Raw genomic sequence first — 14,006 nt, 5'->3', positions numbered from 1 at the left:
CCAGTGTTGCTGCCTCTGTACCACCGCAGGTATCACGCAGAGAAACGCGACGTTCACTTTCCGTGAACTCAACACATTCGGATGCAGAGGATGGCCAAGGAAAAAAGACGAAATTTGTGTGCAATTTAATTTGCCAACCTCAAGAGACAGCCCATCCCAAATGCGACCAGCTAACGGCTCAGGAGATAAAACGGCAGAAGAAAGAACCAGCTGATTTGCTTGGGATGGGTTCGAAATATTCTGCTTCGAAAAAGAAGAAACCAGAACAATCAAAGCTTTGTGAGCAGTCTTCGGATGAAGTAGACAACACGGATGACGCTGCTCAAAGAACTGCAACCGAGGATCTCAACATACCTATCCGAAAGTCTTCCAACAAGAAGAAATCTAAAAGAAATAATGAGCGCCTGAACGAAAAGCAACCCGATGAAAGGCTGCAGTGGTCTCGTAGTGCCCAGCCAGGAATGAAAAAAGAGGGAGAGATTGCGAACCTAGAACAAAATGGTTACGAACCCGCTCAGGGCCCCTACTGTTGGGCAGATGTCGAGGAGGTAATGCTATCTCCGGGAGAAGTGACTGACCATTCCCCATCGCGTCGGCGAAGTCGCATCGACTGCGTCGGAACACCCCACGAAGAGTTGCTCGATCCTGCGAATTTGTTACAGCATGAGCCAAGTCGAGTGACCGAAAGCCCAGAATTTCAGAACTATCAGTTGGTACAAGTAGGAACTCCACAAAACTACGAAACGGTGGAGCTGCCTATGAACAGCCTAGGTTTCACCACATCCACCCCCCTACATGGTAATAACCATGAATTTGCACTTTCGTTTGATCCAGGGCCATGCAGCAGGATAGAAATGGCTATACCCACTCGTCTACTACGCAATGGCCAAGAATCCAGCATTTCCTTTCCTGCCTACCCCTTCATGACCTCCACCCCCGTACATGGTAATAACCATGAATTCGCACTTTCATTTGATCCCGGGCCATGCAGCAGCATAGATTTGCCTACGCCCACCCATCTACCACCTGATGGTCAAGAATCCACCTTTTCCTTTCCTGCCGACCCCTGGATTGGAACAAGCTTGGAAGACCAAGCATACATAGCGTTTTTAGAGGAGGATTTCTTTTATCCACCACCTGGTAACAGCTATGATCTGTTCTTAGCACCAAGGAATACCGCAGACTGGCAGTTGCCTATGCCAAATCATGGAACCCTATCCGTGATAGAGGGTGCTATACGAAGCACAAGTGTGCTGCAGTCCGAACGACCAGCTCCTTTAGACTCGGAGCGCCCCGGCCCCAGCCACCCTCACGAGCATCGAGGCGTCAGTCTAGACGATTTCGCCTGGAACCCAGAGCATGGCGTCCGGCAAGAAGGGAGCAACCCGACATTGCAGTCCAGCGAGTTCGGGGATGCTGAGCGCATGCGCTGGCGGCTTCAACAGCTGCGGATGCTCTACGCAGAGCTCGAATTGTTGGAAGAGGTAGTTCGAGTACGTGAAGAAAACCAGGCTCTTCGCCGGGCGGTGCGCAAACAGAGGAAGGAGAAAGCCGAAAGGGCAGCTGCTGTCCACAAACCAGTCGACGTCTGTCCTCGGAACGCGGCGTTCCACGAGGTACAGGTGAGCGCAGACTTCCTAACGTTTAACCCAAGGCTGGCTGCAAAAGAACACATCCGCGTTTATAACAACTACATAAGTCTGAACAACAGATATGGGACTTTAATGATTTTTACGAACGAGGTATATCATTATTACCGCCCTTTTCCGAGTAATAGTGGCGTCGCTATCTTCAAGTCGAATTTAGCAGCCCTCTGAGCGGCGCCAAATGCGCGTTCTAATGACACTACTTGAAAATATTTGGGCCTGCGTGTCCGCTATGGAGACCTTTTTGTGCCTACCAAGCGTCATTTGTTTCGGCCGGATGTTGAATTAATTACCAACGCTTTAAAACTAATGTCAAGAACGCGCTTTCTAATGTATTCTATTTCATGAGCCTTTGGTTTCTGAAAAGAATTGTAATTCTTCTAATACGGTTATAATCAAATAGAATTCTATGGTGTTCTGGGGTGGAAAGAATATACAGCTGCCCTTGTTTGTACTATCCAAATGGTTCTGATCGGAGTTTGAAAAAGAGGTTCCTGCGCCATTCCTCTCCGCTTGGCGGTGATGTGCGGCGTGCCGTTCATGCTAGAGTTTATTTCAAGGGCGAACCAGGAGTTTTTAGTATGTTCAACGTAACCTTATGTGTAAAATCAGGGATTTCGACAAGGGCACCGTCAGGAGAGGTTGGTGGGGAGGTGGTTGCTGTACAGCCTCCGACAAAGTACAGACCACAAAAGGTTTTCTTCGAGCCCTGATTTCTGTCTTAATTGTTGTGCATCGCCAGCATTTCGAATATGCTTCAAAAGCCGCGCTTGCCGACTTAAAAGCAAATCCATTCTAATCACACTGTCTAGAAAGGCTTTTCTGTCATGGCGAAAAGTTCGCGGAATGCGGTGCCGCGAACTAAAAAATTAACGCCACGTGGTCCGGCAAAGCAGGTCATTGAAAAGCCTAGAAGCATGAGACGGCATGCGCGCTCCATTCATCGGAATGTATTCGGTCTGAATGGCTAGTGAGGCAAAGAAGAATTTATTTTTCACTCGCAAATACGCGCCCCCAAAAAACTTGTCCACGACTGTATATCATGGAGGAAATAAAGAATTTGGGATGAGCGTTACGCCACTTTTTAAAAGCCGGTTGTAAGGGCTCTGCTGTTTCGACTCCACAAACCGGCCAACCGAGCTCTTGTGGCCCATGGCGCTTGCTCTGCGCCAGACGCGGCCACATGAGAGATACGCCGCAAAAACGCAACTGCCTTTCGCCTGCTCTGAGAGCGCCCAGTTTGCTTCCTGTGCGCATGCGCGATTCAGAGGTCCATCCGGGGCCAAAAGTTTACGATGACCGACTCGCACAACAGTTTAAAGAGCAGGGCGGCACATTTCACGGCTGTAATTGTTAAGAGCATCAAAGTTAGCGTGCATTTCATGACGCCAGACACATCGGTGATGGATGACGCCCCTCTGCCGTTACAACCGCAAATTGCATTAGAACTAGGGGTGTGCGAATATCATTCTTCGAATACGAATCGAATACGAATACTTGGCTCCGAATATCGAATCGAATATCGAATAATCAAGGACAGACGCATTTAACCACTACAAAACATTTATTTCAGCACCCAAGAACATCGCAGTTCAACTATCGATGATTAAATGAACGCAAAAGGTGTGTGTGGCTGCACAAAAAGTATCGGTCTCAAACATTATTCTTAGGGGTGTGCGAATATTCGAAATTTTCGAATATAATTCGAATAGTAAATTTTTAGTATTCGTATTCGATTCGAAATGTAAGTATTCGTGTTGTTTCGAATATTCGATCCGACGCGAATATTCGTACCCAGCCGAATATTCTATTGCGAGCACCGGCGTTCATTTCGGTCCACAAGTTCTATCAAAAGAGACATAACAATATAGCGGCGCTCAGAGCAATGCGTAACGTTGGGCCATGCAGTAGCTGACTACGCTGTTGAGCTTCTTTGTGGCTATGCCTGCGAAGCTGGTATAGTCAGAGCTCTGCACGAAATACCTCGCAATACGTGCCAGTTCAGTGCCAAGTGAGAGGGCATTTTTGTGGCTGGAGAAGTCGCTTCAGCTAGAAGGGAACTAACTACTTCTGCCTGACCGTGTGGAGCAGACGATTTTCCTTCACGAAAACCTTTTATGTTCATCCCAGCAACGCGCTTTTTTACTTATGCTGTGTACTAGCTATCTTCTCTGATACTTCCACTCTTTTATGAGTAATGTTCGAGACTTTGATACTTTTTGTGCAGCCACACACATCTTTTGTGTTCATTTCATCACTGATGGTAGAACTGTGATGTTCTTGGTTGCTCAAATAATGTTTTGTAGTGGTTAAATGCGTCTGTCCTTGATTATTCGATATTCGATTCGATATTCGTAACCAAGTATTCGTATTCGATTCGTATTCGAAAAATTTGATATTCGCACACCCCTAATTATTCTTAGAAGAGTGGAAATATCAGAGAAAATGGTTGGTACACAGCATTAAGGCTAGCTTGCCATCAGCACGAACGCGCGTTCCTGGGATGAACATAAAAGGTTGTCGTGAAGGAAAACCCGCTGCTCCACATGATCAGGCAGAAGTAGTTCCCTTCTAGCTGAAACGACTCCTCCAGCCACAGAAAATGCCCTCTCACTTGGCACTGAACTGGCACGTATTGCGAGGTACTTCGTGCACAGCTCTGACTATACCAGCTTCGCAGGTATAGCCACAAAGAAGCTCACCAGCGCAGTCAGCTACGGCATGGCCCTTGGAGGAAGGAATGCGCATTGCTCTGGGCGTCGCCTTGTTGTTATGTCTCTGTCAATAGGGCTTGCGGACCGAAATGAACGCCGGTGCTCACAATGAATATTCGACTAGATACGAATATTCGCGTCGGGTCGAATATTCGAGACAACACAAATACTTGGATTTCGAATCGAATGCGAATACTAAAAATATAATATTCAAATTATATTCGAAAATTTCGAATATTCGCACAACCCTAATTAGAACGCTTAAAAATTATGTATCCCTTTTAGTCGCAAGCGGTCATTCAACCCGTTAAAGGGAGACTGAAACACATTTTTTGAAAATCAGGCTGGCAGTGGCGTCCTATAGTTTGTCATGCTTTATGCTCGAATATCGAACCCGAATAAGGCAGAAACAAGCGCGAATTGCCTTTTTTAGCACAAATATGCGGCCTGTGTTGCGGGGCACTCCGTGCGGCGCGCCGCCGCCCGTAATTGGTCCAGAGGTCGTGACGACACTTCCAGGACTGGAGAAGCTACTGATGCGGATTCGGCGCTGCGATGAGTGCAGATCACAGCTTTCCGTGATGCTGAAAAAATATGACGACTATTTTTTCACTGACTTCCAAAGAAAAGGGTACTACAGTTTGTTCATTCTACGTATCACCTTAAACCAAAAAAGACACAACCAAAAAATTCTACGCCTAGCACAAGCATACGCCAGCGTGAAAGACGCATATACAGGCCATGCGTAAAAAGCGCCTGCACAACCTCGCCTCGTATTCTCGGAAAGGAAGGGCTGCGAACAATGCTTAAATCAATTACCACCACCGGACGTGCACTGGCTCGCCCGAAAGAGCGCCATCCAAAAGAAAAGGCTCAAAGCGTTGTGTGCTAAAAATCCTGTTCTCAGTACCCGGCGTTGTGGGTTGGGGCAAGAAAGTGTTCCAAGGAAATGAGGAAGCAGCACAAAGTTGATGTCAAAATGAGTGAAGCGCAGTGGCCGACCACTGCGAGGCATGTGACCACAGGATAGTGACTCAATCATTGTGCACTGGAAACCCAGCAAAATGCGCGCACAATGCTGCTGTTTCACTCGTGGCGCGTTAAGCAGAGCCGGGAAGTAATAATCGCTCCCTCGGAAACGTTCCCCTTTCCTAGATCTGCAGTTTAGGTTCAGTGACCTTGTGGTCAACAATAATATGTGTTTAAAAGCCAAGCTGCAACTCGCCCGCTACCTCAACTTGATGCAGAAACTACGGTTAAACGAGATGCTCGCTTGCTCGCTTCTTGCTCGCTTGCTCGGACGGAAGTCAACGGTGGCCCCGGTTTCACCACTGCAGTGATATCTCCCTTCTCGAAGCAAAGCATCCTGCGCGGACGCCGCGACGGCACCTGTACCGGCTGAACGCTCGCGCCGGCCTCTGTAGCAGGAGTAATTCGAGCCACAACGTCAGCTTCGGAGGCGGCAGGGGCAGCCACTTTGGGGCGTGGGCCACTCATGCGCATCGCAAGCAACGTCTAGGGGCTCTCGTCAGAAATAGCGTCAGGCGATTCCGCAGCGTCGTGAGCAGCGCCAGGGGTGATTTGGGTCCATGACAGGGTAGACGGATTGTAACCCCGGAAAGTAGAGGCGGCAGATTTGGCCGGCGGCGGCGGCAAATTCCCGTCCAAGGCGATGCTGGCGCTAGCTCTCGTTAGACTAAGCGGAGCTACCACGGGAAGGAATCGGAAATCGAGCATGAAATGCCCCCAAAAGGTCCTTACTGGGTGTAATTGGTCTCTTCCTAGTCCGGGCAACTTTAGAAAGATGGCAGCAAAGTTTCCGAGGTGCGCAGAAAATTTCCGGCCTTCCGGGTGAAAATCGCTGGAGCCGATGTGGTGGACGTTCGCTTTCCGGCGTCGCGGTACGCTTTCCTCCTGCCGGGGGGCCGTGGGCAGTAGGCGACGCGCCTATAGCCGCGTCGTCTGCTTCAATCCTCAAGGCGGCCCCCAAGCAGTTCTCGGCGCCGGCGTGATCTTATTTTAATAAACGCATAGTTCCCTACTTCTTTACTGTATAGCCAGCCTTCCTTTATTTTTTTACTATTTCGTTAATGAAATAGTATAGTACCGCTCAGTAACTCAGTGCATGCCTGAACCAAAAGCAATAGTTGTTAGGTAACAAAAACCCGTAACTATCATTTTTACAGCATACCCGTCACTATCTTTTTATCTTCTGCGATTACCGGGCCTTCTACGGCATATGGCGTTTCAGCACGTAGGGCATTAGTGTGACTCTTATTGCACACTGCTTGTTAAAATTTATGCAAGGAACCGAAAAAGCTCCGGAATGAGGCATACCGTACCCAAGAAAAAATTCTCCCACCTGCCACAAACATCAGTTCCTGCCAAATTCTGGACAATTCCGGAAAATTGCCGCTAGATGGTGGCGCTTCGCGCGCAGGCAGCTCTACTAGCTGCTCAATACAAAATGTTACGCTCTGCACATGCAGACCCACCTTCTGCGCAGTCGTCGTCGGCGGGCCCAGTGGTGCGCCCTGAGGGACCCGAGCCTCAGGGCAAATTTTGGCGACATCGCGCCAAAATACATGCCCAACTCTGAAATAGCCAAAATTTGTTGGTCCGCAGCGCTGAGGGTAACTCCGTTTCCGAAGTTCTAAAAACTCATATAGATAATAATAACGGTGCACTACAGGGTTCTCAATAATTGAGCCTAACAGTAAAAGATATAAAGTTAACTACTCAATATTTGTTAGCCATTCTCGTAGTTCACACATCTTAGCTGTATTCTAACGTAGTATGCCGCTGACAATGCTAAGACGAAATGCGCTCTTCTAACTCAAAAAGTCAATTTCGAAATTATGTAAAGTCTTAGGTGAAGCACCCTACTGCCCCCTTAAACTTAAGAACATTACGTTCTCGGACATCTTTAGCAAAGCGCTAAAAGGTTGAAAGTCGCGACCCCTTTCTGATTGCGGGTGTTTTTTACACCCCTATTGGGTTGTGGGGTATGGCAAGGAAGAGTCGCGTGCCAGAAAGCTTGCGGAACTGATCTTCACACTGGGTATTACTCTCCATACTACTCCGCCTATCCAACACGTGTGGGTATCTCTGTAACTTGGGACACCTGTCCCGATCTTACCCTCACCCACAACATAAGAAGCGCCGACTGGATTAACACCGAGGTCACCCATGGCAGTGACCACTGCATGAACACTACCACTTACACTGGCCCCTACCCCTCACCATAGCGCAGGCCAGGCTGGGTGGCCTTCCGTCATTCCCTGCGCCCGTACAGTCTTCTCCAAAACAACTATTCTTCCTGGTCCCACACTCTCCTCCAAACCCTACACAAACACGAGAAGCAAACACAACTCACAGGTAAAGTGACGGATGTGGACAACTATCTCCTTCATATGTGGGAAGCGCGGCGCAGCTTCACTAAGAGATGGCGATGTCAGAAACATAACAGGGCGCTCATGCAGTTACACGACCTCCCCCAAAAGGCGGCTGAGTATGCTGCCCAGCTCAGCGATTCTAAGTGGGTGGATCGTTGTAACTCTGGTGCTAGGCAAATGTCCAGTCGCAATACTTGGAGGCTGCTCCGCAGCTTCATATGGCCAACTAAGACGCGCACAAAAATATCTGCAACGAGCAATTCAAAATTTCAAGGGTAATAGGGACCAACTTGCACAGACTCTATGGGATCAGTATCTGTATAAAGTCCGAGACCCCCGTGGACAGGAATACCTACGCAGGCAGGGCTAATCGGGATCTGCATCGTCCGTTCCAGAGAGAGAGAGAAGCCCTTGAATGCAAAAGCAGAAAATTTAGGCGGCGTTTAAAAATCGCTGGCAGGCTACTCTGCACGGCGCAGGAAATTTGGAAGATAAATACCTAAGGTGAATGGTGCGAATAAGCTAAAATTAAAGAACAAAAAGCGGATAACAGAAAATGCGACCATTAAATGCATACTACGGTGCAGCGGAGAGTAATGATGTAACATATGCGATGATGAAGTGCATAGTCTTATAAATGGGCTAACAAAGTTCACGGCGTGAAGAGTGCATGAGGATAACATGCAGGCTGAATTTACAGTTCGTCAAGGCGTCCGACGTCATTTAAATATGTAAACAAAGGTCATTGCATGTCTGTTATCTAGGGCATGGATGGGACCTAGAACACTGTCTATTATAATAAGGGAGTAATTACCCTTTGACGTCCACCCGAGCGAAGCCATACGGCCACAAAGGAAAGCTATACAGCTTTCACAGAAACTTCGTAGTTAAAGAAAAATTCGTCCTGGTCCGGGGTTCGAACCCGGGACCACCGCTACACCGGAGCAGTCGCTCTAGCAATTGAGCTAACCAGGACGGCAAGCTTATGGTAGGGCGAGAGCGAATTGATGTATAACTCGAAGTGGGAACAGTGTTGACCAAATATTTAGGGGAATCCCCCAAGGTGGAGTAGATTTGTAATAAGGGAGTAATTACTCATTGACGTCCACCCGAGCGAAGCCATACGGCCACAAAGGAAAGCTATACAGCTTTCACAGAAACTTCGTAGTTAAAGAAAAATTCGTCCTGGTCCGGGGTTCGAACCCGGGACCACCGCTACACCGGAGCAGTCGCTCTACCAATTGAGCTAACCGGGACGGCAAGCTTATGGTAGGGCGAGAGCGAATTTATCTATAACTCGATCTATAATTGATCTATAACTACTCCACCTTGGGGGATTCCCCTAAATATCTGGTCAACACTGTCTATTGTTTCCAGTGGGGAGGGCTTCTCCCTGCAATATTCATAGTACGCACGCTCGTCAGCAAACGCTGGACACTCAAGCAGGATATCCACCAAAGTTTCGATCGAGCCGCAGTTTTCACAAAGCGGAGTGTTCATTTCACCGAAAGGGTATCGCAAAGTGTTTGTCAATGCAGCGCTCAGGCGAAGTCGGTGATAAAGTTTTTGCAGATGGCGAGGAATACTAGATGGAAGTCTTGATCTGAGATGTGGGTCGATTGAGTGAAGAAATTCGTAGTGATGTTTCGGCAAGATCGAGAGCCGATACTTTTTTTCGGAAGCAAATCTTTTAGCCATTTGGGACGTATGAGATATCGTGAAGAAAGTCTGAATGTATCTCCGATGTTGGCTCCAGGCATTTACGGGCCGCTTCAATTGTGTTTTTATTGGCCAGAATACGACAGTTCGCTGCTATGCACTGAAATATTATGGAGTGGCCTGCGGCAATAGCCAAATGATGCAGATATCCATTGTCAAGAGAAACGAACTGATGATTGGTTTTCTTCAGCTGGTTTGACTGAACCTGCAGTGATGCTTTGGTGTCGGTAAAGTTAACACAACGGCCGGGGGTTTGGCGCAGGATATGGAAGGCAGCTCCTTTAATGCCGTGAAGCGCAGCTGATGTAGACGATATCTGCAGCCAGTAAGAAAGGTCATGGGCTTACTGAAGGCATATAAAGGCCAGAGGAGGAAGTTGCTTGAGTACTTGAACCGTCGGTGGAGATTTGGGTATGCTGCGTATAATCGTCGATTAAGTAGGCGGGAGTAGCTTGTTGAAGCGGCGCCTCTGGCATGCGGCTTTTTGCATTCACATCTGGAACAACCCTCTTCACCTTTGGAAGCGAGAGTGTCCAGAAAGAATGGTCAGAGGTGGTAGTTTGTGTGGCAATAGTAGGGAGGGGCAGGAACTGCACAACTTGGCCAAAGCCAGAGTTAAAGTAAATTAAGTGGACACGGTGTAGGAAATGCTTCTTCCCTTGGCGGATATGGCGGAAAAGGGTACGCATATTCCTGGGAGACAGTCAAATCTAGCAGGACGCAGCCTGCTTCCGCTGCTATGCCTGATTCAGAGAAATCCGTTGGGAGGCCTAGGCGTATCCGCAGGCAGTTGTTAGACACGGCCTCGAGAGTCTTCTTGCTTGTTGGAGATAATCTTTGAAGCACCGGTAGCCAGTACCGCAAGGATTCTTCAACGTAGGCAGAACCAAGTAGAACCATTGATCGGCAGTTGCTGCCCAACCGTGTTCCGCCATATGCCTAAAAACTTGCGATGCTGCATTTATCCTCTCGAGTAGTTTTTTTTTTTTTATCTAAGGTGACCGCGAGTGATTACTGTCTACCACAACACCTAGGAATCGCGGAGATCGTACACAAGGTAGTGACCATCCACAAAGGAGGAGCGGAAATTGGGTCATCGTTTTTATTGTAAAAGCCATGGCAACACTTTTCTGGCGAGAAGCGAACACCCCGGGGAGCCAGGTACATCGAGGTGTGCAGTAACGCTTTCTGAAGACGTTGCAGCGCAATATAGTGCGAAAGTGACGCGTTCCAGATTCAGATATCTTCTGCATAAATCGTTATGTGTACTCCTCGCGGAATCTTGCTTGCTACTGTATAAGGGTAAGAATGAAAAGGCTGAGCACCGCTCCCTGATGTACGGCCCTCTCTAATGCGTGAATGAGTGTTGGACCGTTTGGAGTGGCCATGAATTTATGCCGTTATTTTAAATAGCATCCAATCCGCTTGTATAGCTTTCCTGCGAGTCCAACACTGGCCAAGGCTGCGAGGATTTCATGGAGAAAGAGAGTCAGAAGCTGCCTCTTGATGAAAATGAAGACGGCTGTCGAGGTGCACCGAGCATGAAGGTATTCTTCTACTCTCGAGACGAGGGCGATGGCATTATCAGTCGCAGACATATTTTGACGGAATCCGTTCATTTCTTGGGGATACTCGTTGCGGCTTTCGAGGAACCAAGTGAGGCGTTTACAGATCATTCGCTCCATAAGCTTACCTACGCAGCTGAGTAGGGCGATGGGTTGGAAAGACGCACAGCTTGTTTGCTGCTTGCAAGGTTTCAAAACATTCACAATTTTCGCCAGCTTCCATCCTGCTCACCAGTCACCCAGGAAGAAGTGGAATATTCCAGGAGGCGAAGACGGTAGTTGTGGGGTAGCTTTGCGTTATCGTCATAGGTCATTTCATCGTGACCCGTAGAGGTGCGTCTGCTTGATTTCGCGATAGCTGTGGATAGCATTAAATTGTGAAAGGCAGGTCCAACGCTCGCACTCCCACCTGTGTGATGCCTGATTGACCATCTCCGGAGAGCGTCGAAGGCCGTGACCCCACTGTCGTATTCTGCCGTATTCTGTACAGACTTCTTTTGGGGATTTGCGTTCTCGCATAGAGAGTGCAGCGAAAGGGTAAAGCGGTTCGAGTGGAGAGTGCATACCTCTAACCATCTGCGAAATTTTGGTTGCTGGTCGGCCCACATCCAGCGTAGAAGAAAAGTGACGCAATCTTTGCCGAATGAGTTTATCCAGGGAGTGTCGTATGTGACTTTGTGCCCGTCGGCAGGCGCAAAGCTCTTCAAGGTTTTTTGCGCGCGAAGCTTTCCTTTCAGCCTTTGAAATGCCTCTTCATTTGAAGCTTGCCTATCATTTTACCTGCAATTCGTGCACTTGCCCTCAGGAGGTGAGCCATTGTCGATACCAATTCCTCATTCCGAGTCGTGGCAGTAATTCCTCTGCTTACAGCGTCTTTGTATGCATCCTGGTTTGTAGATTTTATAAGAAATTTCTTATGCGCCTTCTGCAATCGGACAACTGATATGAGGACTGGGTAATGGACTCCTCCACGTGTTTCCAAATCAGCGCACCAGCCAAAGTTGTGGGCAACTCAACTTGTTACAGATGCAAGGTCGATGCTGCTGGCTCTCGTCAGGCCTCGAAGGTAGTTTATGCTGCCATGATTTAGCGGCTCAATTGAATGTGTTAAGAGAAGTTTTACAGCTTGGCACCCCGGGCACACGTATTTAAGCTGCCTCGAATGTCATTGCGAGCTTTGAAGTCTCCACAAAAAATATGCGCAGAGGGCGTCCTTGCTATCAAGTTTTGAAGCCTCGAAGCGCCAAATGGCCTGCTTGGCTCAGGGTATAGTCCAGTGAGAGTGTACTCTTGTCTGCCAATTAATGTTACGGGGCACGCGTATTCGTTGTCACTATGAGTCGGGATATCAACCAAGGTGGCCGGGATAACCTAGAGAAACCCTATTAGCAGTCTCCTGACGTCATCTGGTCGTTCTCAATGGCGGCAAAAACACTCGGACCCATGCATCGTGCAAGAAGTACGCATCTTCTTTGTCGGCGTGCGCTCTTCAGCGTCGCGTCTCCAGCACACGATGATCCGTCTAATGCGGCTTCGGCTGCGTGTGACCCGGGGAAAGACGGGCGCCACGGACATTCACTCGGCGACAAGTTCATGTTATTGCGGTGAAGTCGAGGTGTTGGATCCCCTACTCCTGCGCTGTGCCGCTTTTGCAGATCCGCATCGCGAGATGCTCGCTGCGTATAGGGCGCTGGGCATCATCTCGGAAAGTTTCTAGGCGCCCCTGTGGCCGTGCGGCAGTGTATGGACCCATGAGCCTGTGTGCCTCTGTGCATTCATCAAGCACGTGGGCTTGACATCCCGCTTGCTCATCGCCAGATAGTGAGCGCGTCATGTGCGCGCTCCGTTCCTGCTACTTCGGACGATATGCGGGCTGGCGCACCACATCGTCTGCTCGTGAAATGTGCCACAAGCGCGACTATTTAGCGACAGGACACTACGACCGCGCGGCTTGGCACGTGTATAAAACAGTGCCCTTTTATGCTGTGTAAATACGCTGGTCGCTCGCGCGCGGTTGTACTTCGAACAGTCAGGCACTCGCACACGAGCGGCGCGAACTTGCTGGGCTTTTATTTTTTATAAATACTTCTCGTATAGGCCCCAATCCTTGCCACGTTCCTTAAAATCCTCTCCCTGTTCCTTTCATTTCAGCCGGTAAAGCAATAGCCACGACCGGCAACATTCCGTCCTTCGTTTTTGTATTTTACTTTTCGTAAGCCACTACCACTAGCGCGCAGTGCTAGATGGCAGCGGCGCAGTCTTGCCCTCCGCGAAGAAATGCAAACGAAAGCAAATGAGAACAAAACAAGCGTGGCGAGACGCCAAGAAGAGGGGAGGACTCTGTGTAGACCTTCGTCACTTCTTTTGCAACGCCATCCTAGCGATCCGGCAGCTTCAATACCTAGATGCATATTGAGTTAACGCCCCGTGGAAGCAGAGGGCGCCATTCTTTGAGCCTTCTCCCCCGACGTTGCTCAAGTAGAATGCTCAAGCACATGACTTGAACTTGTAGCCCACGCTAGCAGCGCGAACTGCTTTTGGGGCCACGGCGCCGTGAGAAGCAGACGACGCGTGCCTCCGTCGTAGCGCATGCGCAGACAGAAGTGGGGGAGAGATCAAGTGACGAAAGCCTCTCCGCTCGTGTGTCGCCCTGAACTTTGATACAGGCGTAGATTTTTTTCTTCCACAAAAAATAACCTAGGTATGATGTCACGTTTCTTAATTATGGCGTCATTAGTTGTCTGTATACTTCGAAGAATGTGCTGGTTTTGCACCATAAGTCGCCAAATTTTGAACTCATGAGCTACTAGGGGTCTAGCGCTACCACTCTGTATCTACCTTGCCTGTTTTATGAGGGAATCTGCAGCGGTAAGATTCGGCAAGATTTCTCCACATTCAGATCGTCAACCTGCATCGAGATTTCAGTACAGGGGTGTTTTCGCATTTAACCCCATAGCAAAAGGACTG

Source organism: Amblyomma mixtum, chromosome 3 (assembly GCF_055824585.1).
Source record: "Amblyomma mixtum isolate Tamu chromosome 3, ASM5582458v1, whole genome shotgun sequence".
Taxonomy (NCBI): domain Eukaryota; kingdom Metazoa; phylum Arthropoda; class Arachnida; order Ixodida; family Ixodidae; genus Amblyomma; species Amblyomma mixtum.
This window is presented reverse-complemented; position numbering follows the sequence as displayed.